Genomic DNA, 27398 nt, shown 5'->3' with positions numbered 1-27398 from the left:
CCCAGTAATAGTTTTTCTCTATGACAGAAAGATACTCATCTCACAGACCTATTCCCAGATGAGCAACTTATAGCAAAAAAAATAATTGTTTCAGGCCCCAATTGTTAGAGCTTTGTACTATGTAGCATATAAGTCTGCTTTCTTCTCTGTGTGTCAGCGGTCACGCTGCAATTTTCTCCAAGATGGGATTGCATTTCCCAGGTAGTCGAAGCTAGGAGAGCTTTGTTAGTGATGGACTATGGCAGAAGCCAGCTACACCCTCCCACCTGCCAGGACTCCAAAGCATCTACCCTTGGCCTCAGTGAAGACTTGCTGTTCTACACATTCGGTGTTGCTTGAGGACTGGGCTCCAACTATGCATTAACTATGCCTCAGAGAGGAAACTAAAGTTGTAGAAATGTAATCTCATCTAACTTTACAGGAAGGGGTATTAAAATTTATTCTTATTAAAGGTAGAGTAATTGTTATTATTCAATCATCAAGTTTTTTTTCTTAGCATGGTTCTGCTTTGTTTTCATTTTCTCATTCATCTTTCTAAATACAAAAAAACAAATCCAAAACAATCCATTGGTTCAAAACACGATAAGCCAATGCTGTACAATTTTGAATAAACATGAGGACTAGATACAGTGGAAGAGCCACAAGAATTCAATATGTCAAGAAGCCTCTTGAAGACATGGAACTTCACTGTATCAGTATCAACACACAATATCATGATGACTAGGAACATCCACAGAGTTTTCTGTCTTTTTCCATCTGGTCCACGAAGGGATTTTTCTCACTATTCACAGCTTTAGAAGTTGTCCTATCCAGGGGAATGTTAAGAAGTGATGTGTGCTGCTCAAAGGAAGAAGCTTTAAGACTCTCCAACCCTCACTCCTGTAAGTAAGCAACCCTCAGGGAAATCACTGGGTCTTCTTGAAAAGATCTGGTGGAGAGATGGCTCAGAGGTTAAGAGCCCTGACTGCTCTTCCAGAGGTCCTGAGTTCAATTCCCAGCAACTACATGGTGGTTTATAACCATTTGCAATGAGATCTAGTGCCCTCTTCTGGCCTGCAGGGATACATGTAGGCAGAACACTGTATCCATAATAATAGTAATTAAAAAAAAAAAACAAAAAAACAAACACTGTATACTTAATAAATAAGTAAAATATATCTTTTTTAAAAAGATCTGAAAGTAAAGTGGGGATGCTAGCGAGAAGAGAGAGTGGACAGCAGGAGTGAGGGGGCAGGAGGAGGGAATGGACTGTGCACATATGTGCACTGGAGTTTTGTTTTGCCTGTGGAAGGGTGTTGGGTCTCCTGGAACTGTAATTAAGGGCTGTTGTGAGCTGTCATGTGGGTGCTGAGAATTGAACCCCAGTCTCCCGGAAGAGTAGCCGGTGCTCTTAACCGCTGAGCCATCTCTCCAGCCCCCTGGAGTGTGTAAATATGACTGAAACACATTATGTACATGTATGAAAATTTCAGAATGGAATCTACTATGATTTATAATTAACGTAAGAAAAGAGTCTGTAACTCTCCTTTGCATGTTCTTGCTCTCTGCCACGTAAAGCAACAGTACCTCAGATTCTGACTCTCCTGCCATGTACGATCTCCAAGTGAAAATAACCACACAGCTCAGAGTCCTCAGGTGACCTGCTGTGGCTGTGTGGTGTTAATTAGATGTGATAGTTTACTGTATGAGCACAGCAGGGTGTGGGGATTGCTGGGGTATTGCAGTGGATCCTGAACCATCCTGGTTAATAGGAAAAGGACTTACACTAAGGGCCACCTTGTCATTCACCGCACAAGAAAAGGAACTGGTTGCTCTTAGCGTAGAGACAGAAAAAATATGTTTGTAGCTCTGTCCATTGTGGTGGTATTTTACTTGTACTGAAATGTGATTTTAATTGTATGTTAATAAATAAAGTTGTCTGGGAGTCAGAGCTATTAGAGCCATAGCAAGTGCATGGCGGTGGTGGTGGCGCACGCCTTTAAGGACCTAGAGGGCGGTACATTCAGGCAGTGACGAGGCAGTCACGTGTTTGGGTTTACAACCAATGAGAAGGCAGAACAGCTAGACTATATAAAGACATACACACAGGAAGTAGGCCCCTTTTGGAGAGCTCTCTTGGCTGAAGAGGATCGCTGAATCAGGAAGGGTGAGGCTCTTAGCTCTGACCTCTTGACTTTCTTCTCTGAATCGGCTCTGTGTTTCTTATTTAATAAGACAGTTGGTTATATTTACAGTCCATATCTGACTTATTTTTAATTGTTAATCTAACCGTAGGAAACAACAGTAATATATATCATATGTAAGGCTTACTATAAGCCACTGCTTGAAATTCTTTAAGAATAGTTACTCTCCTTTCGTGCCCATAACAACCCTGTGAAATGATATTTTTATGTTTGTTTTACAGAAAAGGACCGCTAAACAGAGAGGTGAAAAATCTCACCCAGGATCACACAGCTAACAAGTGACGTGAGCTGGGATTTCATTCTTGGGGTCTGATTCCAAAACATACTTTAGACAATGAAGTTCTGTGTAATTCCATATTTCAGCTGATTCGGGGTGCTTGAAATCTGCTTCAGAGTGACGGAGAACATAGCTCATCTCAGAAACCAGGTGTTCTCTCTTCTTGCTTTGTATTAAACATTATCTACCTCCTCTGGGCAGCTCATCTCTTCATGTCCAGCCCACTTGATTTGGATGAAGTGACTCAATCCTGTTCTAAAGGTTATGTCTGGGTTGCCTTGTCCCAGACACACTGGATTGACTAGTGTGAGAAGTTAGCTGAGGTTCCTAGAGAAAAGGCTTCTTTCTCTTTTGTTGTAATTGGACGAGTGTGGTCAGGAGACTGGGTCTATGCCCACATCAAAGCTCGGAGAGATGAAAGCAAATATCACACACCCTGATATGGAACCAATCACGGTGGCTAACAAAGCAAAGAACCATAGGTTGTTGCCATGAGTGTTGTTATACACGCTGCGTCCAGCCACCCTGGAAGGCAGCTGTGCCAGCACATAGATGCCTGCAGTCCAGAACCCCCTAATTCCTCTTCTCACTTCAACCATTGCCAAATGAAGAATGCATGAAGCAGCAATTCATGATAGTTAAAACGTACCAGGTACTATGCCATTTTCTTTGTATGGTAATCTGTGCTCCTCACTTGCACTCTAGGAAAAAATTAGTGTTTAGAGACAGAAAGGACTGAAGGGAGAGAGAAAATGTTTAGGTATGAGGCAGTGAGTAGGAAGACCCCCAGTCTGTGAACAGATTGACTTGATTTCAAGTGTTCTGTGCTACATCCCATGTGACTGTGGCCAGACTTTATACTCTTTTTAACTTTAGCTTCCTCATTTATAATAGAAAAAACCACCAAATTATGTGACAAAAATTACATTCTAACTGTAAATGATATTAAAGATATCTTAGAAATGTGAACGTTTATTGATGGGATCAGAAAACATGTCTCTCTGTAACATGGTAAGTACTCATTAAATTGGAGACATCCCATCTAATGAAGTAGCTTGCTGAAGGTCACACCCACTATGGGATGAAACCAGGATTTGCAACCCAACCTGACAGAATTCGAAGCTTTTCTCATGGCATCAACTCCCAGCTACAAATGCAAAGTGGTGTCTTCAGCTCATGCATGGAAATTGCTTACCCATTAAAACGTGAAGCTTGCAAACCCGGTCCTGCTGGATGAGTCATCTCTGTTGGGACCTGGAACACTGGCACATGTTTCTGGCCGTCAACACGGTGCATCCAGCATACCCCATGGCTCACATTGCTACAGGATACTCTGTTTGTCTTTCCTCCGCACACAGACACGATGGGAAATACACTTGACCTCCAAAGTCTAGTTCAGACCTTCTTGCTGCCAAATTCCAAAACAGCCATAAAATGTGACCTGTACTCTCAGCCTCTCAGGAATCTCCCGGTGGAGACTGCCCCCGCCCCGCCCCCACTGTCCCTTTCTTGAGTCAGTTCAGATCAACAGCTCCCAACTCTGGCTCATGATGAGTCTTTGATTAGGTCAAGGACATTCCCAAACAAGACACATTTAATTTATGGATTTCTGAGCTGGATATGAGTGGAAGGGATACTTGGCCTCACATGCTCACATTGCAAAGGAGAAAATTGAGACCAGGCAAAGAACCCACTAGCTCGAATAACAAACCCAGCCTGATTCAGCTCCATTCCTTGATCCACTCCCTGTATCACCTATAATTTGAGGTGAGGAATAGTGGAGGGAACCCCAAATTTAAATATAAGGATTTATAGATTTAAGAAATAAAAAACATAGAATCACTAGTTAAAATTAAACCTCAAGTAAGTAATAATTTTAAAAAAGCTCCATGTAACCTGCTTAGATGAACTAATTATTCTTTATCTGAAGTACAAATTCTACTGAACATGCTATATTCTTATCTTGCAAACTTATCCTATGTCAAATAAATCATACTGTCTTCTGTCTTTCAAACAAACTAACAACAACCCCCAAAAAACAAAAACAACCCCCCCCCAACACTGAAAGTTAGATTCTGGCTTAATTGGCAAAACAACAACAAAAATAAACAAAAAAACCCCAAAACAAACAAAAAACAGGCAGGGAGAACATCACATCTTATTAATTAAAGCTGAAAACAAGCAATGACTGGGAAAGAAGTTGTGTGGAGTTCAGGGGAACAAGGGAAGATGAAAAGATGAGGAAAGAGAGAACAGCCCTCTGGGGTGCAGAAGTCTCCGGCTTTCAGCAGAAACCCCACAAAATAACACCCAGCTTTTACCCAGAGCTCATTCCTATGGACTCTTCCTGGTCCCCACTCCTTTCCATACACTGTTCAACTACCATGACACAACAGAATTTAAACATTTTAAAAGCTCTGTTCTTAGATGATTTCAAGCTCCAAGAGTATGAGCAGTCTTAGAAAGGCAAGCCCTAGTTCCTTCCTACACCTCCAGGCCATTACCCTGAATTGTGAGGGGCGACTTTTGAACGTATTGCTAAGGTGAAAACTGTCCCCCTCCCCATTTGCCCAGAATAAGAGATTTGGGGGAACAAGGAGTTTGAGGGTTAAAAACTGGGGCCATCCATTGATCATGAGGCTTCTTAGGTCAGACATATTTTCATCTCTACTAAAAAATGACTCCCATTTTTCATAAGTTATTAATTTGAGTCATGTGTTGATTTCTTTGAGAAGTGAACAGTCATTGTGGCTATTTTCACACAATTCGTTCGAATCTGTTTCCCTTTGCCACACGTCCCCCAGCAGCTTGGGCAGAAAGGTTTCAGAGAGAAGAACCTCCAGAGAGAATGCGTTTCCCTCAACCAGAGGAAACAAGAAACTTATTGTGTGACAAGGTGCTATTTTATTTTCCCACTGAAATAATTTCCCCCAACCTAGGAGTCCTTTTAAATATCCTTAACTTTAATTGCCTTTCCCCCCACAAAGAAGTCAATTTAAATTAAGCAGAATTCATCACTGTGATAATTTTTTAATGAGTAAAGATAATGTACTGTACAGAAATTGAAATGAGGTGTTCCCAGGATCATTTACACAGGCTCAGGAAGTCCTCCTAAGAGTCAGCTGAAATTAATGAACCTCAGAGCTTGCAGCTCACAGTACCCTGTGACTGAAGCCTGGATTCAGTGGCAAAGAAAAGCTGAGGAACAATAGCTACAGTCTCCTATTTGGGCATCTAGCTCCTTTGATTCTGAAATCCTGAGGAATTTTATAAGCCTTAATTAAGCTCACAGGTGTGATTTATTAGAGCAACTCTCTGATGGCCATCGAGGACCATGGATGGGTGCAGAACTCTGTGGCAGAGGGGAAGAGTTAACATCCCAGGCAGGCGCCACTCTGGGCACCAGCTTGTGTTCGGTGAAGGTTGAGAGGGACAGGCTCCTTAGCTCCGACTGCTTGAAGGAATTCTGCTCTCAGTTTGTAGTGATGATTCCTCATCTCCATCGACAAAGTCTCCATCCACACTTATTTGAGCGATATGTGCACATCAGTGTGTAAGTGCAGGCTCCTGCGTGATATAGCAAGTACTGAGGCTAGAGAGGAACCTTGGGTGCTGGGCCTCACCTTATTTTGAGGTGACAGGGTCTTTTGTTGTTCACTATTGCATACACCAGGTTAGCTAGCCTGTGAGCTCCTGGGGATTCTCCTGTCTACACCTCCCATCTCACCACTGGAATGGTGGGAATACAGATGCAGGCTACCACATCTGGCTTTATGTGGAGTCTGAGGATCTGAACTCAGGTCCTCATTCTTCCAAGGGACACACTTTTCCCACTGAGCCATCTCCCCAGCCTGAGCGGCTGGTTTTAGTCTTTCTCTTCATGGTGCCATTGGATGGCAAAGATGAGCAGCACACTTTGTGAAATGGGCCTTCAGCTCAACTTAAAATAAAAGTTACCATAATTTGGGGGAGTACAAACTAATTCTTTATCTATCTATCTATCTATCTATCTATCTATCTATCTATCTACCTGCTTGTTTATTTGTTTATTTGTGTTGTAACATAATTCTTTATTGATTCTTTGGGAATTTCACATCACGTACCCCAGTTCTGCTTACCTCCCAGTCCCTCCATATCCTCCCCTGACCCCTGCAGCATCCCCCAAAAGAACCCCCCAAAACCAATAAAAAACACCTCGTTCCTCCATCTTTCCAACACCTCTTCATTCATCTTAGTGGCATTGGGAGCTGAGGCATGCCACACAGTATACACTTTTGTCCAATCAGCCCCACCCACAGAACGTTCATTGCAATGAGTCCTTGGTCTGGTTCAAGAACTCTGGCACACCATCCTCACTGGACTCTCTCTGAAACTCCTATCGGATATCCTGCTGTTGCCCCAATTCATAGGGATCCTGTGGCTATGGTTCCACAGGACCTGTTTCTTCACAACTCCAGTAGGTCATAGATGGGGTAGATGTCAGGGTGGACCAAGCCAAGACCCAGGATGTGGGTCTGGGTGGTAGCTGAACTGGTCATCCTGGGCCACTGGGATCACCTCCCTTGGGCAAGAGGCAGAGCCAGTTCTCCTAGGCCCATGCTATCAGGGTCAGCTCTCTCATACCCATAGTGAGGGGTAGGGTCATCTTTTTGATTGTGGGGGGAATGTGGGGCAGGGAGGGAGCAGCTCTTCATGGGGGGCATGGTCAGCTTTCCTGCTGTAGTGTCCATCGAGGGGCAGGGCCAGTTATCCCAGGGCCAGTGAGTGGTGGGGCCAGCTATCCCAGGGCCAGTGAGTGGCGGGGCCAGCTATCCCAGGGCCAGTGAGTGGCGGGGCCAGCTATGCCAGGGCCAGTGAGGGGCGGGGCCAGCTATCCCAGGGCCAGTGAGGGGCGGGGCCAGCTATCCCAGGGCCAGTGAGGGGCGGGGCCAGCTATCCCAGGGCCAGTGAGAGGCAGGGCCAGCTCAGCACTGCCCTCGGATTTCAACAAGCATGGTTCCTATGTCCCTCTGTGGCAACATGGGCCACGGACATCATCACAGTACCCAGCTGCCAGTAGGAATATGGACCCATTCATTTCCCTGTCCCTTCATATCTGCCCTCTGTCCTTCTAACCCCCCTCCCAAATAAAATAAAATTTAAGAGAAAAAAGGAAAAAAGAAAAAAAAATGGAAAAAAAATGTCGTCATGGAAGCTGCAGTGTGACTTGGTGAGTCACGCAGTAAATCCTTTTGTTCGAATACCTTTACTTACAAGTGTTCATAGCAAAGATTCATTGGTCTGGTTCGAGGCCTCTGGTTTCTGTTAAACTATCGATGCTGGGCCCTCACTGGGACTCCTCTTGGTTATCCTGTCACTGCCCTGTGTCATGGAGATCCTGCAGCTTTGGGTATGCAGGACCAGCCCCTTCACGTGCTCCTGCAGATCATGGACGGGGTGGATGTTGGGGTGGGCTAACTCATAACCCTGGTTCTGGGCCTGGGTAGTTGCAGGATTGGTCAGTCCACCAACTCTCCCCTGTCCTCCCCACCAGGGTGAGCTCTCCATCATTGCCCAGGGCTAGTTCATCCCTTGTGGGAAATGAGCAAGGGGCGGGACCAGTTCTCCTGCTCAGGATGGCTCTCCCACACCTGGACTATCAGGGACATCTCTACTGTGATGCCCAGGCAAGGTACAGGGGCCACTCCCCCGAGTGGTGCAGCTGGGGAGGGGCAGGGACGCCTTTCCCAGTCTTATGACCTCAGGGCCAGCTCTCCTCCTGCCACAGGCGGCGGAGGCGGGCAGGTGGGGGGAATCTCTCTCCTGCCCACACCATCACATGGCAGATGAGGGGCGAGGCCAGATCTCCCACGCTCACATTCTAGGTTAGTTCAACTGTACTCTGTCAGCAGGGTCAGCTCTGCTGCGCTGCCCAGGCGAGATGTAGCTGGTAAGGGGGTTGGGTCAGCTCCCTCGCCCACCACAGGTGGCAGGGGCAAGGCGGGGAGGGCATTTTTCCTTTGCCTTCACCACCACATGGCAGATGGGGGGGGTGTGGCCAGCTATCCCACTCTCACACCCTCAGGGCCAGCTCACCTGTACTTCTGCCAACAGGGTCAGTTCCACTTTGCTGCTCAGGTGAGAGCAGGGCCTGCTTTCCTGAGTGCTACAGCTGGTAGAGGGGAGGGTCGGCTGCCTTGTCTGTCACAGGCGGTGAGGGATGAGGGATAAGGGGGGGACATCTCTCCCCTGCCCTTGCATGACAGAGGAGTAGTGCCAACAGCCCTCCCGTGCTTACAACTTCGGGGCTGGCTTACCCACACCTCTGCCAACAGGGATAGCTCTGCTGTGCTGCCCAGAGGAGACACAGGGCCCATTCTCCTGAGTGTTGCAGCTGGTAAAGGGGAGGGTCAGCTCCCTCGCCAGCTGGAGATGGTAGGGGCAGGGTGGGGCATCTTTCCCCTGCTCCCACCACCACACTGCAGATGACGGAGGCGGTACCAGCTATGCCCCTCTCACACCCCCAGGGCTGGCTCACCTGCGCCCCTGTCTACAGGGTCAACTCTACGGTGCTGCCCAGGTGAGTCAGTCGCAGGGCCTGCAGCTGGTGAGGTCAGGTCCCCCACCTGCTGCAGATGGCTAGGGGAGGAGGACATCTTTTCCCTTACCCATGTGACCACATGGCATATGAGAGGGAAGCGACCTGCTCTCCCAATCTCACGGCCTCAGGGCCAACTCACCCATGGCCCCTGAGAACTGGTTCAGCTCTATTGTGCTGTCCAGGTGAGGTGTAGAACCCCCTCTCCTGAGTGCTTCAGCTTGTGAGGGGCAGGGCCAGTTCTTCTTAGTGTTACAGCCAGTGAGGTGCGGGGTCAACTCTGGACAGCCCTATCCTTTCAGCTTTTGGTGGTATCAGGAGCCATGGACATCAACAGAGACCATGGCTGCATCACTCATGAACTTAGACATGGGCCCCAGCAGCAGCCCAGGCCCAGACATTACCACGGTCCTGGATGGCAATCAAGCCACACCCACCTCGGCCTGCTCCTCACTTCTTTCTCCTCTTCATATATGCCCCTGTCCGATGAACCATGTTGTCTCTCTCCCATACTACACCATACATTTGCTCATGAGAGCAGTGCCTGTCTGCCTGGTGCCATAAGGTGCTGGGTGGGCCCATGTTTTCTCCTCCAAAGTCAGGGGGCAGTCTGCCCCAGGCCCTTGAGTGGGTCTCTTTGTCTCACTTAATCTATGATGGCACTGGGCAGGACCAGGCTTCCTCATCACTAAGAGATCATAATAGTGCCCAAAAGCTCAGCACCAGAGGCTCCAGGCAGGCTCCTGATTGGTGAGGTGTTGCCGGAGTCCTCTCACCAGTCAGGGCTAGAAAGCCCAAGATGCACCAAACTATTATTTTTTAATATATTCTTTTTTTAAAGATTTATTTATTTATTATGTATATAGCATTCTGTCTGCATGTACACCTGCAGGCCAGAGGGTGCCAGATCTCATTACGGATGGTTATGAGCCACCATGTGGTTGCTGGGAATTGAACTCAGGACCCCTGAAAGAACACCCAGTGCTCTTAACCGCTGAGCCATCTCTCCAGCCACAAATTAATTTTTGATGAGACCTTTTGGAGTAGAAAAGTTAGTCATGGTACAGATTCAAAAGTCAAGGTTTCACTTCACAAGTTATTCTGGGATTTGAGAGATGGGCACAGAGAGAGCATTACTACATTTTGATATGCACTGTGAGCAGTATGTTGCCTTAATCAATGTTCTGGTGCTAAGAAGGCAAATGTTACAAGTGAAAAAGAAAGTATCTGTGATATTGTTCAATAATTGAGTTTCCGTAGGTAAAAAGGGAACTTCTATTGCCTACAATGCGCACAGAGGGGTACATGTGTGCAGATAACAAGGACAATACACAAAAGGATGCTTTCTTATCTTAGTCTAATGATGAGTTTGGGGAGTTGGGAAAGCAACAACTCAGAAAGTCTGAGATTCTAGAGTAGAATCGACTTTGATTAGCCTTCTCCAGGATCAACAATTCATGGGACACATTCACAGGTGACACATTTGAGCCCTGGAAAACTAGTGACAGGGACAGGAAAACTAATCCATAGCAGAGCAGGATGGGAGCCCATTCCTCCCTTAGTGCTGGTTCTTACATCTTTGCTTTTCAAACCACACTGACGATTTTCGTATAGTATCGCATTGGTGGGGGAAGTGCTTTCTGAAGATGAAAACAAGGTCACATTTACCTGACAAGCATGAGAACAAGGAATACAGCTTGTTGGGAGGACAACAGCAGGTGTTGTGAGCACCAGGCTCTAAAGAGACTGAGCAAGAGAGGAAGGCAACTGAGTGTTCCAGGGCTTTCCAGGAAAACAACTCATTTTATAAAACTGAGAATTGACTGTGAGTCACGACACTTAAGTGGTGGTTCCACATGAAATATCAACTCCTCCTTATTCAATCCCCAACAAAAGAGCTCCTAAAAGTAGTCAAAGTAGAGAAATAAAACAAGCACTAGATGACTCAAATATTGAATGATGCGTTAGGGAGATCTTGAAAGAAATACAGAAACCAGGAAGGTGCATGAGTAATGTGTCTATGGATCTGAAGAACCCTGAGCAGAGAGTACATCTACAGATCCACTCGCAATCATTTAACCACTGATCAGCTCCATTCCAAGCTGTCAGTGGCACAACATACCTTTTAAGGTTGGACAGCCAGGATCATTGGAAGATCCTTCAGTGTCCTGGACCAATGGCTTTCCCTGTGGTCACTGACATATCTTTGTTGTCCTACAAGGTCAGGCATACATGTAGTTGGAGTGTGTTTATTTTCCAGACCAGCCTAGGTTTCCTGTGCCAGGTGTCATTCTTCCATATAATCCAAGGTCAATTACGGCCCACTCAAGGTCCTGGGATACCAAACTCATGGAGGTCAATAGTGGGTCTCTTACCAACTGAGTCTCAGTGAGCTTTGGTTAACATGAAGGACCAAGAAAAACTTGGAGGTCGGGTTGGAGAGATGGCTCAGTGGTTAAGAGCACCGACTGCTTTTCCAGAGGTCCTGAGTTCAATTCCCAGCAACCACATGGTGGCTCACAACCACTTGTAATGAGATCTGGTGCCCTCTTCTGGCCTGCAGGGACACATGCAGGCAGAACACTGAATACATAATAAATAAATCTTAAACAAACAAACAAACAAAAACAAAACAAAAAAAACTTGGAGGTCATAAAGGAGAAGCTAAGGGTTTGGTTGTGCTCTGTCACAGTATCTGGGGTTTGTTTTTGTGTCCTTCTGTGACTAACAGCCCATGAATCCCTTGACTTTGTTAATGCTTCTCCAAGCAGACACTTCATTAGGGCCTAGTGAACCCTGTGTGGTAGATTCCGTTTCCTGCTGGGGTTTCTGCTCATTCACAAGGGGAAGAAGCATTCACTCGTTCCTCGACTTTCCCTCAGTCAGTAAGCTTTCTGCTGCTATACTTTGGTTTTTACATTTGGACAGACTCCATTAGGTTGAATAGTTTGCAAAGTTTCACCTATAAGTGCCCCAGATTTCATAAACAAGTGTCTTTTGTGATGTTTCTTTTAATCTGTGCGTGAGTGAATATGTGTGATGTATATGTGTGGTATATATTTGTGTGTGTGTGTGTGTGTGTGTGTGTGTGTGTGTGTGTGTGTGTGTGTGTGTGTGTTAAGATATACAAGCACCAATACTTACACAGAAGTCAGAGGATGATGCCAGGTGTCCTTCTTATTACCCTCTACCTTATTCCCTTGGGAAAAAATGCCTCTCACTTCACTTGAAGCTAACTGGCTTGGTCCTGGTGACAAGCAATTCCCAGAGATCCCTGTCTCCACCCCAGAGAGCACCTGGGTTACAGGTATGTTTGTGTATGTGTGTCTGGTGTGTGTGTGTGTGTGTGTGTGTGTGTGTGTGTGTGTGTGTGTGTGTGTGTGTTAGTGTGTGACTACTCCCACCACCCACCATTTAGGTGGGTTCTGAGGATTTTCACTCTTAGCTCTGAGTTATCTCCCCAGCCTTCAGCGATCTTATACTAGGGTCTTACCTGCAACTTTTGTTCAGTTTAATTCCTAAGTGTTTTATCGTGTGATTTTTCTAACAAGCCAGATCTTTTAGATATATTTCCCTCTTTGTCAGAAGATTGAAATATTCAGAAGGCCTGGCCCTGGCTGTAATATGCTGGTAGTGAATGGTGACAGATCATGGGGCAAATTATCTTTAAAAACACTGTTATAGAAGAACATTTTGCTTTATCTTGTCCTAGACTCCATGTGCTTTAAGAGACAGTGGCACGAAATGTTTATGAGCATTATTCGGCTTGTCCTGGCTCTAACTGCCTTCACTTGACTAGCCTGGTTTTCCTTAATTCCTTTCCCTTTTCTTCTCCTTTAGTTCTCCTGGATGACCTTGGATGACCTCTCTGCCGACACTGTAATGCATTAGTATGATGAATCTGAAGGAGGCATGATGTATGCGTGTGGATGACACAGAGGTATCCCAAGAGCACACAAAACTATCTTCCTCATTATCACTGACCAGCACAGTCTTGCCTTTGTCTAAGTGCCTAAGGAAGTTATTAGGTATCAATTCAATTTCTTATATTCTTTTAACCATTCTTCTAGAATGGTTAAATATTGCAACCCTAAAGAAATTCTTACTATTTTTGTTACAATAATATTTTGTTAAAGGAAGAATGTTGCAGCACAATTTGTAAGTTATTGAAATTTGCATTACTGGGGAGCATTGATCTTTAAAAGGGTTAATGTGGTAATTACTAAGAATATTAAGGCCCAAGATGTAAAGAATCCCAAGGCCCAATACCACATTAAGTCTAAGAACTGAAAGCCAATTAATTTTTATAGTAAATGCTTATGAGTGAGTAGATAATGTTATGTTCCAGTTGTCAATAACTGTCACTCATTGAATGATCAAGTAGATCTTTATATAACAAGATAGAAATTTAATACTATCTACTTCCCATTAAAACTAGTGTGTAATAGAGAAACTTTAAGATTTCAACATTTCCTGAAAAGTAAATTTGGGAGTCGGATATACAGCAGATGTGCATATGTGAGCTTGAGTGCACACACACACACACACACACACACACACGCACATACACTCACACACGCATACACAATAAAACATGTTATGCCAACCCCACACTGTAATTTATCAACTGGGAAGGAAATTGGCATGTCTTTTCCAGCTGATTTATTGGTTAATTCCAACAATTCACTGTAGAAAAGGCCAACAATGAATTACAATGTGGGGTGAAATTAAGCAGAGCATTTAGAAGGGTGTTCAGTATACAGCCTGCAGAAACAACCTACACTGGCATTTTATAGGCAGTTTCAAAATGATTGGTACATGTGAAAAAGGCAGTATACTCTATTGAAAATGCACCAGAAACTGTCATCCATTCCTCTTGTCACTTTCAGAATATGAAGGTTAGACTTACCCTTAATCGTTAAGCTAGAGTTAGGTAACAGCTCCTACTTACCCCATGTTTTAGGAATCATGTTGGAAGGGCAATAAGAGCTATTGCATGAAGCCATGATGGGCACTCTCCTTTAGTAGTGGAGACATCCATAGTTGATCCAAAGCCAGGCATTAACTGCGGTGGGAGTCAGAGTGCTGGGTGCTTGCATTATAACATTTAAAATGCCTCATCACTATGGTGAGTCTTTGCCCCCATCCTGAGGATCCAGACCTAATTGAAGAAAGGCATTTCTCCATCAGGACATCCATCTCTGATTTCCCAAAGCTGGTTTAACTAGACGCTTGCATTGTTTTAAAAAGGTGAGCCTTTTTGAAATGACTTAAGATGGTTAATTTTATCTGTCAAATTGGCCAGGTCACAGGGCTCAGTTACATGTTCAAACATGATTCTGGATGTTTCTGTGAGAGTTTGGTGGGTTGATCATTTTTGAAGACATTTACACTGGCAGATCTGAGTTAAAAGGCAGCATGGAATCAGGGTTTATGCTGCTCTTCTGTAATGTTTTGCATGTAGTATTCTGAAGTCCAAAGTGAATAGAAATTCCCACCTCTTGCAGGTTATTATGCACTGGACAATCTGTAAAGCAGACTGTCCTCTAGAACATAAGTGTGCCTCACATGGGTTATTGAAAACCCCAATAGAACCACATATAGATCTCCCCTGAATAAGAGGAACTTTATGGCAAATGGCCTTTAAACTTGGGCTCCAGACCTTTCTGGTAACTCCTGTGGCCGACTCTGGACTTGAACTGTAATGTCATGTCTCCCCATGTCACTAACTGGCTGCCCCCACTTCTGGTGTCAGACTTGTCAGCCCCTGTCCCTAATCACAAGAGAGCCAGTTTTCTAAAATGAACCGCCCTACACAGAAACACATGTTCCAGCCAATTCCACTCTCTGCAGAATCTGAACAATCTTTATTTATGTTCATAAACACTAGTTACTCCTCACAAAGTCTGTGCAGACGGATCATCTTTTGTCTTTTGATCCAGGTGGTTGAGCACTTTCTAGAAATTACACAGCTACTGTGGTGCTTCTGTGAAGCTGTTTGTTTCCAGAACCCAAACACATTATGCTTACTCAAATCATGCTTTTTCTACCTGTCTATGATGCTTTCTCGCGTGACACAATAGTCTCTATTAAACGAACAGAAACACACTGAAATGCTCCTTTGTGAAGGAGAGCTGTGATTCTTTGAAGCTCTCTACGCAGCGGACACTGTATGAGGATGGGCTTTTCCTATGTATATCTCATCCTCATTTTAACTGTGTTGGCTAGGTACTAGTATTTCCACTTGGCACCCAGGGAAACAGGCTAACAGAATGAAAAATAACACGGGCATGGTGAAGCTGGCGTCTATGCCCCCATTAATCTGACTCCAAATTCTCTTAATTCTTCAACCAAACCTCACATGCACTTCCTAGGACATTTATGTCAGTGTGTTGTCACAAACTTTTCCTCTTATTTTTCAGACACAAGAGCTTCCCAGCTGGTGGGTTTCCTTCTTCCTAGCTCAGGAAGGTGGCAGAAGGAAATGGGGGAGATCATTTCTTGTGTGCAACATGAAGAGGATGAAAAAAAAATTCAGATGTTTCCCAGAGAAAGTATAGAATAACTGCTATGGACCCTGACATGGTTTTTCTCTTGACAGGAGTCTAGAGTTACCTCTCCCACCTCTGCTTTATGTCATAGCAACAGACATTCCATGGCCAAACTCCTCTTGTGGCCCTGTTTTCTTTCTATAACATGATCTATCACCACTCACCGTCTGTCTTCCTCTAGTTTGTCCTGGCTAGCTCTGAGAAACAAAGAAAGGCTGTAAGAACCATATTGTGTATTATGGGTTTTCTCTACCTGCGCTGTTTCTTAACCATTCCCAGGCATCGCCATTAAATGCCACTTCCATGTACAAGAAGGAAAGAGAAACAGAATAAAATGTCAAGAGAAAAACATAGAAAGGACATGGGAAGGAAGGTGAATTCTTGTGGGCAGGCGCAGTGTGGCTCCCCATCTCTCTTCTGGGTGTTGGTAAATGTGCGTGTCTCTGAAGCTTGGGCACGGCAATGGGCTTCTTGATGTATGTGCCTCGGTAGACTTCAGGAAGGTGAGCCCATCTGTTACTGAGGGAGAGTGACAGGGATCTGTCAGCCTGGCCTATCATCCCACAATTTCAGCAATTTATAGTGTGCTTCTCACAAGGTCACCCACACCTGCAACCAAACAAAAGCACTCTCCTGCCTTTGTTCTGAAGCGACCTCAGGCTCTCACTGCCATGCGGGTTATCTGGGATATTTTTCAATTAATTTGTAGGCACTTAGGCTGAGCATCCCACAAGCACGGCATAGATCACATTTTTCATTGGCTGGGAACACCAGAGTGCTACAACCCCATGTTTCAGAAGAACTGCCTTTCATTTTGCTATTAAACTCACGTCATTCAGTTTTTTCTTTTCTCTTGAGATAAACTTGCAGCAGAAGGGGGAAAAAATCATTCTTTGTGATTCCAAGAGAGAGCTTTCCATTCTGACTTGCTTTGAGTATTTGCTTTAGCAGACTGAAATTGTCTGAAGCAATTGAAAAGGCTGCCTAAGTCTTCTCGAGGGGTGTGGACACCTCTGCATTCAGAGAACACCTTCCCCCCACTGCCACTCCCTCCACCCATGCAGCCAGGCTTCACCAGATGCCAAGTTTGGCTCTCCACCATTCACACAGGCTGTTTGTAGTAGGAATGTTCAGGGGCGGGCACTGAAAATTACGTAGAGTATGTACCCATTGACATTGATCATAAGGGGAAAGGTTAGAACGTTCCGCTGCTGTGCCTTCCTGTCTGCCTTCATTGTTTTACAGGCCACAAACATCTCTACTGTGCGGGCCTGCAGTACCTACCCTATCCACCAGCCCAGTGAACTGTGGAGGCTTCCTCACCTCCAGAACCCCAAACTGGTTCTTCATCTTCCATCTCACACTCAGGCTCCTGGAGATTTGCAAACCCATCTTCCTGTTTGAGGAGAAACGCATTGTTCGGACTTGTTGCTGAGGTGTTTCCCCCAACTATTCCACCCAATCTCTCTTGCAACCTTCCTCACCCCACACTGGCCCTCCATACCTCTATCGGTCCCTCCCCACACATTTCTACTCTCACTTCTTCGCTCAGTGAGTTTTCCTGCTATATTCTCTGAGTATCTGAGACAGGCACTAGAGCTGAGTGGTTCAAATATAGCCCCTCCCCTGATGTCTGACCCATCTGTATTTAGTCTTTGCTTCCCCACTTGCCCTCTGGGTTGTTGTTACTACTTCCTAGGAGAGGAAATTTGGAAATTGCTAGGTACAAGGCTTATTTGCATGTGTGTGTGTGCACGCATGCGCATCTGTGTGTGGGTGTGCACACACGTGTGTGCATGTGCATGTGGATGCTGGAGCACAACCTTAGGAACACAGTTCACTTTCTTTGAGACAGGGATTCTGATCGGCTCCAAGCTCATCTAAACTAGGCTGGCTGGCCAGAAAGTCCTAGAGATCTACTTATCTCGGCTTGCTTTTTTATTCTTTTTATTCTTTTTTTTTTTTTTAAAGCGGGTTCTCGCTTGCTTTCAAGAAGAGCACATTACTGCCTGAGCCACCCTCCTGCTCCTTCCGTGTATATTTTAAACAAACATAATAGCAGAACTTTGTCCAGAGTCTTTTCCTCTTTGAGCACCTGTTTTTTTTTTTCCTATTCTTCCTCCTTTTTGATGAAATTACAGATCCTACTTAGATTTAATACTCAGAGGAATGGGTATTAAAAACCCGAGAAATTAGCCAGGCGATGGTGGCGCACACCTGTCATCCCAGCATCTGTGAGGCAGAGGAATGGGGATCTCTGTGAGTTAGCGGGCAGCCTGGTCTACAGAGAGAGAGTTCCAGAACAGCCAAGGCTACACAGAGAAACCCTATCTTGAAAACAAAATAAGCAAACAAACAAACAAACAAACAAACAAAAAAAACTAAACCAAACCAAACTAAACCACCACCAACAAAAATCTGAGAAATTATATACTGATGTGATAAACAAATCTTATAATGCAGAGAGCTGATGTCCAGGGACATAGACCTGATGTCAGGGCTAGATGGTTCCTCCTGTGTCTCAGGATCACACCAGGTGGAAGCAAGGGTCTTGGAAGGTTTGGGATAGACAGGGCAGATATCGATGTGATGTGTAGGTGCTCCTGAAAACATGGCGGCTGCAATGAGTTAATCCAGCCATAAGGCCAGAGTGCAGAGGAGGGGAGCACCAGGAAGTGGGGGTGGGGGGTGGGGGAGGTCAGCAGGGCCAGGAATGCTGACCCGAGGCAAGAAGCACTTGCTCTCGTCTCTACTAAGTACTCTTAGCTTCATAGGTAATGACAACCACCCCAAACTTTATATTTCATAGACATCTGCAGAGTCACGATCTGAAAGCTGATTAGATTCCCTCAGAAGCCTCACAGTTAACTGTTCAGTGTCCACCTCATTCTCATGCTACTCCATATCAATTTTCAAAAACAATCCATCATCTCAGGTATTCCGTGACAGTGACAGAAAACTGACTAGCATGTGTCCCCGGAAGAACTGTCTGTTCTCGTGAATACTTTCCATAGACAGAGGTCCTACAACATGAAATCACTTGCCCCCAATTATTCAAGTAGTGGATCTGTGGCTTAGCAGGAGCCCAAGATCTAACTCCTGACCCAGGAGACCTTTCCTTCCCTGGCTGTTCTCACTTCTGGGCTCCCAGCACCCCTCCTTTCACAGTAAGGTACAAAGCAGCATCCAAAGGGTCCCATCCATAGATCTGCTTCCTTCCAACCCAGTGACCACAACGCCCACACCCTAAATGACAAGCCCACAAGGCTTAGGCATTATCTTTAATCTGAAAGCCCTGCTTCCTGTTAGGAAGATAGCCTTTCTTTAATTCTGGCTGAAACCAGTCATTGAGTTTAGTAAGCAGAGATTCTCATTGTAGCATCAGGCATGACTTTCTGTCCTTCTTGATTGATTGATTAATTAGTTGTGTGTACTTGGGTCCAGCGGGGAGCCCGGTGACAGCTGTGACATGAAAATTACTGGAAAGTTACAAAAATATGTAGCCGTGTTGACTTGCTGAAATGCGGTAGCGGGGACTGATTAGATACAGACACAAGTAACGATTTCATCTTGAAATTACCTGTCACTGCTGGGGCCTTGAGAAGAATCCTTTTGATTAGCAGGAATTAATTCCGTTTCAGTCTAATCACCTGCAAGGAAACTAGTGACTGTTTTCTATTCGTATTTCAGTCAGGGCATGGGGAGTGGTGGAAGGTTGGGCCGTCTGGAATCCTGGAGTCTAGAAGAACAGCTCCTGCAGAGATCAAAGGAGTTTTTCAAAACTCAAACCCAGTCAGGTCATTATCTACTTGAAGTCCTCTAAGGGTTTCCTGGTTTTAGCCACAGCTGGCCATGTCACGTAAGGACCCATCTTGTCCCCACTTTAGCTTCTTCCCAGCCTTGCTCTTCTTCTCTCCCACTCTTCTCAAGCCTGGCAGCCCCACGACCCTCTCTAACTCCCCCCCCCCCCGTTCCTCCCCCCCCCCTTATCAAATGGCCACCACAGCTCCTCCTTTTCCAATCTTATTTCTCGGTTCCTTGCTTCTCTCACAGTCTTAGAGACACCTTCCTTCACCTCCCGGCTACTTGAGCCTTCCTTCCCAAAGACTCTTTTGGTACCACGTGCCTCCCTCCATCATACATGTTACAGCTACCATTTTACTCTCTCTCTCTCTGTAATTAGAGGATCAGATTTTTATTTCTCCCAATTGCACAGTTAAGTTCCCTGAGAATTGTGACGTCTCTGTTTTTTTGCTGACGGTGTCTTTTCCTGCCAACTATCTTCCCTGACTCAAGGCAGAGCTTGAGCACCTAGTACATATCTAAATAAAGAGCAGGTAACTGACTCATAAATACAGCCGGGTAGGAATTTAGTAAGATCAGACAGGCATTTCTTATACATGCTTTGGACGGAGGAAAGGTTCAAATGGACAGGAATCTCAAAAAGACAATCATACAAACGACCCCCAACAATGCACAGCCTCCTATGATTTTCAAGCAGCAGACACCCTAGCATATACATAAAACAGTAACTAGACACCCCATCCTTTAGTTCTACCACTGTGATTCTCTGATAACTTAGCAAACCTGGCGCATTCATTATTCAGAAGAACCTGAAAGCTGTCTGGTGCCTTGCATGCTCAATAAAATGATCACCTTTATGCTTGACAACCTCCTCTGACTGCAATACTGTTAGGAACAGAAGGACACATATATTAATAATGTTCAGCCATGTCAGCCAGGGTCCCAGCAGGAAGCAAGTGCTCACTCAAAAGCGGTGAACTAAAATGCATTTAGTGAAGAAGTAATTTATAGAGGTGGGAGGCGAGACTCACGGAACTAACAAAGCACAGTGAGGAACTAGGGGTTAGTAAGGGTTAGGGGGTGGTGGTATCATCTCCAGCCCTTAAGAAGCAAGGGAGAGGAAGGGTGCTGTAAAGCCGGATGAGACCTGTACCAGGAGGAGGGTCTGCTGCACAAGCCTGCGGCTGTTCACACTAGCTGTGTAAGGAAGGACCCAGCCACAGCCAGATCCCTCGGGGGTGGGGTGGGGGGGGTGGAGTCCAGGAGGAGCAAAGCTAGAATACAAACCCTGCTCTAGATCTCCTGGCAAACGGCCTGGAGCCAGGGGCTGAGACTTGTGCAATGGTCCCTTAGGGGTCAGCTTCTCGGGACCCGGAACCACGGAGAGAAGCATTGACAACGGATGTCGGAGGGGTAGAGAATAGCTGTCAGCCCGCTCTTTACAGAGCACACACACTATGCCACGATTTCAAGGTCACCGGGTCCTAACTCCTGCCATCCTAACAAGCCCATTGGGTCAGAGCTCACATTTTCCCCACCACAGAGGAAGAAAACAAAACATAAAGAGGTTAAGTATTTTGCCCAAAGTCACATAGATTCTTTATTGGTCATGGAGCTAAAATTTAAACCCAGGCATTGTGACCCCAGAGTCATTTAATTTCACAGTCTTGGACTTAAGAAGAGTCCGTGTGTGTGTGTGTGTGTGTGTGTGTGTCTGTCTGTCTGTCTGTCTGTCTGGGGGGAGGTAAAGTTTTCAGTCTACATTCTTGCTCAAAATGAACCCCCAGTACAGAAAACACAAGGAGAAACAGAGCTGAAACATGATCTTAGCTTAGAAAAGTGCTGCTTTGAGAATTACGTTTATGGTGACCAAATACATGAACTTTGCTAAGGTAGGTTGATTAAGGATGAACATGAAGCTTAACTAAGAAAAGGAAACATTTGCAAGCATGTCAGCACCATCTAGACAAACGTTAACTTGTTGGTGTCATTAAGGACTTTCAAGGATGAAATGAAAACTGTGTGGTGTTTGTAGGGTTCATAGTTATCCTCCATATAGGACTCAGCACTCTCCCTAGAAACAACTGTTAATGTCGGATGTAAGTTTGAGATAAAACCAAGTGTGAACTTTGTTAAGTCATTTACTGGCTTTAGTTCTTCTTGCTATGATATTTAGAAAATAGAGATTTGCAAGATCTTGTACCAGCTAGAAAACAAACACGCAAACAAACAACTAAAAACAAAAGAAAGCAAAAGAAAAATCCTGCAGTTAATTTGTTCTCCTGGTCTTGTTTCTGTTTGTATCTGTGAATTATTTACAAAGCCGAGATCATATCGGATATATATTATTTTAAACTTCGTTTTTTTCTAAAGTATGTTACAAGCAAGGTTCCATGGAATTGACTTTATCCTCATTTTATTGGCCATTATAAATTTGTGTTTTTAATTAACAAAATAGGAAGAGTGCACACTTTGTTTCTGAATCCCCGGGTTCTGGGCATTTAGGTTGCTTTCAGTCTTTATTATAAACAACTTACTCATAGCAGAACTGTTGTACGGATGCTTGGAGACAAAATGAATGTTGCATCATTTTATTTTATATTTTCCTATTCGAACATTCCTGATGCCACTAGCAAGTCAGAGATTGCCTGTTAATATTTCAATGCTTTACCATAGTTATGTTTGAAGGATGACAGGTCTTTAAGAATTAATAAAATTGGCACAGCTTACTAATACATCCAGAAATGTTAACATGTGTCTTAACACTCATTAAAGATGTCAAAACATTAATTTCATTATTGTTTAGCTGAAGGGTAATACTGGATATTTTTTTCAAAAGATCCGATTTTAAGCTCTCTCTCTCTCTCTCTCTCTCTCTCTCTCTCTCTCTCTCTCTCTCTTTCACACACACACACACACACACACACACACACACTTTTATTTATTTGTGTGTAAGTATATGGGGTGGGATATGCAGTCCATGATGAGTGTGTGGAAGTCAGAGGACACCTTTCAGGAGTCAATTTTTTCCATCTACCACGTGGGTCCCAGGATTGGGCCTCGGCCCCCAAAATCTAGACCCATAAAGTCTCATCAGCATGACTGTCCAAACATGAGCTGAACAAGGATGACATACCAAAGTGGATGGGGAAGAGTCCACAAGCTTTAACCTTACACAAAGAACTATAGCATCTGAGGAAAGCTGGGAGTGGGAGAGAGGCTCTTCCCCAGGGAAGAGCACACCAATTGGTATTCCAGTGCCAAACAGTCAGCCCAGAAAACATATGTACAAGTAGCATCACATGGACTGAACAGGTTATATTTAGGAATATACATATATTCATACAATAGTAATCAGTGAAAAAAAAGACACCATGAATTTAAAGGAGAGGGAGAGAATATAAGGAAGGTTTGGAAGGAGGAGAGAGGAGGGAGGAATGTAATTATATTATAATCTCAGAAATAAACAAATAAAATAATGATGAATAGGAATAAAAGACACTTAGAAGTATCTTTCCACTACAGCAAAACAAAGCAAAACGAAAAACTATGCACAGTGGACAGACTGAACGTTTTCATTTCAGGAAATATAGCTGGATGCAAGCGGACCTCTTTATTTCATTCTCTCTACCATGCTGTATTACATTATTTTTCAAGACCTGCAAAACTATAAAGAGAATGTGTCTTGTACTGTGTGGCTTCTATCTGAAGTCCTAAAGGCACTTTTAGATGCCTGAGCAGTTCAGACTGAAGAAAAAGGAACTTTGATCTTTCCTGCTAACTCAGCATGAAAAGAAGCTATAGCATTGATCCTTTCTCACAACAGTATTCATTCTAAGTAAATACTTGTTTCAGAGTAAAAAATTCAGAGATACCCCAGCATCCTAAACAGGAGTAAAAGGTGTGGAGAAAGGTCTTCTATGAGAGGAAAGACATTTAGTTAGACAGGCCAAGGATACCCACTTCTTCAATACACCTACTGAACAAAAGTATCTCTCAGAGCCCGAGCTTCCTGTTTGTGGAAGGTGGTTCAAGCTGCAGGTTACTAATTGCTCCTTTTCACACCGTTTCTTCATTTCAAAGACTCTTTGTCAAAAGCTTAAAGTTGCTGAACTACAAATTATTTGAGACACAAAATGAAGAGCATGTCTTCTTTCCAAGAAAACTAAACACATAAAACTGACTTATATGCCAGATTTTGCACAGATAGTTCTTCCCTTTAGTCCCATATTGATGGGAGGGACAAAGTCCAAGGAAGCACCCACAGGTCCCACAGCCAGGAGTGGGCAGGGCCATGTCTATCTGACTTTGAAGTTCATGTATCTCTGTGAACCCTATGTAGCCCTCACGGATGCACTCCCTCCTGCAGCCTGCTGTGAGTCAATCCTCCTCTGCAGTTTCCTTTTGGGTGGAGTCCTCTTTGAATGTAGCTTGCCTGGGGGGGGGGGAGTTCTCATTGTCACCCCCTGTGACAGTTTAAGAGACCACAGTAGCTCCTTGGTGGAGCTGGAGACAGAACTCAGCAGGGAACTCTGGGATGTGGAGTCTCGAAGTCTTCAATGACTCCCAAGAAGGGGACTTCAAATGGGTGAGTTGTCACCAGCATAGGTGTGGCTTGAAGATCAGCTGTTTCCTGCAGTAGACATAGAGTTTCCTCTTCAAAAGTCTGGAGCCCCGTTTTTGGTCTCTTTTCCTAAGCTTGGTCTTCCAGATTCTTGTTGCTTCTATGAACTTCCCCTTCCTGCTCGTAAATTCTTTTTTTGTGAAGTAGCCAGCATTGATTTCTTTGGTTTGCAACCAAGAATCTCAAGGGATATGAGTTTTTATGGACGTGGGCCAGAAAATAACCATGAGTCTTAACATGGTACTAAAATCTATAACAGAGTTTCAAGGGCCTCCTGGAATTATTTCTGGGATATTAACAGTAATATATCTCTTTAGATCAATAAGCAGTGGATAAATGATCAGGGCCACGAATGGCATTACTGATTATCTTCACCTTTCACCCCATCACACTGGGCTGGTCCCTGCTGACCACTTAAGAGTTTTACAACTGTAAGGGACCCTGGTGATCATCCAGGCCAACACCATCAGTTGGTCCTCTTTTATGAGGTGGCTCCTGTATCAGCTGCAAATAGGATGTCACATTCTTTTTACCCTTTGGACTTCAGTATGCCTAGTGTGACTTCTGAGCCTTCCACAGTCCCTCTTGAGCATTAGCTCAGTTATCAAGCTTAATGCATGGAGGCTTAATGTGCAGGGAGCGACAGGGAGCTAGAGAGAGAAATCTAGGCTCCTCGTCTACTCCATTTTGTGGGCTCTTCCACTTCAAGTGATGTTTTTGGCAAAAATCTGAGGAATTTTATTTAAAAATAATAATAACAAAAGGGGGTATCTCATCAAGAAAATCATCTGCAATAAAATCTGCAAATCATTTAAATGACTTAAAAAAAACCCAGCAGAAATCCAAAGGGAAGAACAGCGGTTCATATCTTTCAGCCTGCAGTGGTCTCACATATGGGCCTGATGAGCTGCCCGAGGGTGGGCACTCTTGGAAGTGCCTTTTAGGAGTTCACTATGAAATGATTATGTGCCCTGGCAGGCTGTCTCCAGGTGTCTGTATATGGCTACAGTGGGCACACACTCAGGAGGGAGGTGTGCTGGAATGCAGTTTCCATGTTCTAATTGACAGGGCGGGCTGGCCAGCACAGCAGTGTGTGACACTTTACAGTCTGCACACAGGGAACAAAGAGTAGTTGTAAACTTAGACACCAGGAGGCAGCCAGAGTTGAGCATGTCAGACATGAACTTGTAACTGCTGGTGAAGACAGAAGTCTGTCCTGGTTCTTGAGATTACAGAAAACGTAAAAAGATTCCAGTTCCAGGCTGGCCTGTGAAGGGTTAGCCAGTGGGCTACCAGGAGCTCAGATAGTCGGATAAGACCCAAGAGCAGTGCTGTAGTCTAGGCAACCAGATTCCAACTCTGTGTCTGGCACCAGTTCAGTAACTGGCCCCTGTGCATCTCAACCCTTTTTGAGAATCAGTGTCCTCATCGTAGAGTGGTTAGAACAGTAACGCCTGCTTCACAGGGCTGTGGTGAGAACTAAGTGAGGCAGCCTTCCACCAGCCACAAGGGCATTTAGTGTTCAGTACACAGTGTTTGAGGAAGGGCAGTGAGTGGGGAAGACCCTAGATCGGGCTGTAATTGTAGATGTCTAAGTCTGTACACTTGAGGGAGGAAAAGGAATAGATAACTCAGGCTTTGAAGATGTCTTGGGTTGTCCTTGCTGTGACATGGCTGACCATGCAATCTAGTTCTAACGCCCCAGGATATGCATATTTCTGATGTACTCAGAGGTCAAAATCCACTCAGGCCAGTAGAGGATGCTGGCGTAGGTAGTGTGACTGCAGGGACTGTGTCAGAGAACTGTGTGGGGCCATGGGGCTTTTGGCTATGGAGCTGGGGTAGCTTTGCTCAGGATGTTTCACCTGGATAGCCCTCTAAAGCTGACCCTCCATGATTAGATGAGATGTTTCTCCTTTTCGTGTAATCCAGAGCCGACATCACTACATGACAGTGTTATACCAACGCAACGCCTCTGCCTACCCATGGAATTCGGTAGGCAAGGAGTTAAAGTTTCCCACCAGGTTTGTTGACCAAGGCAGGTGAGGTCGATCATGCACTTTGTTAGGAGGGTAGGAATATAGTCAAGAAGACTCTCGATTTAGAATCTGCATATATTTTCTTTTATCCTTTCCCCAGTCATAAATCTTTGATTAGGGAGAGGGTGAAAGGGCCTGGGAAGGAAATAAAGGAAGGGACCTCTGAGGGCCTGCGCTGCCATCCTCGGAGCTGGGCAGCAGGCAGATGTCAGATCATGGACTCTGATGTCTCCAGCAGTTTGCAGAGAGGAAAACACTTCAGAAGGTCTGTTCTGCCCAGGCACAGTGCCACAGGCAAACCTGCTCCATGCAAGAGAGAGCTCTGAATTGGGAGTCAGTGAGAAACCAGCAAACTAGCGGATAGTGAATTTCCACTTAGTGTTAGCCGAAACTGAGAGAAGTCCCAGAAAAGCACTTCTCCCATGAAACCTGTCCCGACTCCGAGCTTTGGCATCCAGGTCTGTGATGTAGGAGACATCCTGGATCCTTTCAGGCTGCTTTGTGACCAGATTTGCACGTTTTTTGTTTGCCCTGAATTTTCCCCATGTTCTTTGATGTAAGAGCTAGCAGTATCTACTGCAGTTGGTTTTATTAAGTCTGATCATTTTAATTTTTAAATTGGCATGTTTAAAGAGCACATAATTCTTGGGTGAATATCCACTTATTTTCTGTTAGTCTCAATTGAATAATTTTCTTTCTTGACCTCTTTTGGACAAATCCAATATTTAGAGTCTATGTCTTTGAGCTTGTTCATTATACCCTCTTTTATGGTTCTTTTAATAACATACAATTTTGAGTTATTACAAGCCAAAATAAATGAACACTTTCAGCACTTCACAGGAAACATCAGGATATTGGAATACTTTAACTCCATCTACACGATTTTGGCTCTCCTATTTTTTATTATTATTGTTCTGAACTATTTGTTAGATCATGAGCCTGGCCCTTTAAGCTGCTACAGCTTTAAGAGACCAGATGTTGCAGCCCGGGAGGAATCAGCCACGCCCCCTGGCAGCCAATCCCTTGGAACAAAGAACCGACAGGCTGCTGCAGTAACGGGTTAGAACTCTCCTACCTTGGATAAAAACAAGCTCAGTCCCTCCTTAAGGAGTGCAGAAGAGTTTACAGTCCTACCTTGTGCTCTCCTGCGCCTCTTGGCATGTAAACTAGAGCAGATTAAGTTACCTGGTAGGAACATCTCACCTGAAAAGCTGTGAGAGTCAGAAACCCCCTTTATTCTGGAGATTTGAGGGGTCTTGTGCACCCCAATGCTATGCATAACCTTTTCCCTTCTGATTTCTAATATTATGCATTTTATTTTTACATATCTTGCTCCCTTTTCT

The sequence above is a fragment of the Peromyscus californicus genome, unplaced genomic scaffold (assembly GCF_007827085.1).
Source record: "Peromyscus californicus insignis strain IS unplaced genomic scaffold, ASM782708v3 Scaffold_7__1_contigs__length_154581171, whole genome shotgun sequence".
In the NCBI taxonomy this organism is placed as follows: domain Eukaryota; kingdom Metazoa; phylum Chordata; class Mammalia; order Rodentia; family Cricetidae; genus Peromyscus; species Peromyscus californicus.
The sequence above is the reverse complement of the archived record's forward strand: the minus strand, read 5'-3'. Positions refer to the sequence as shown.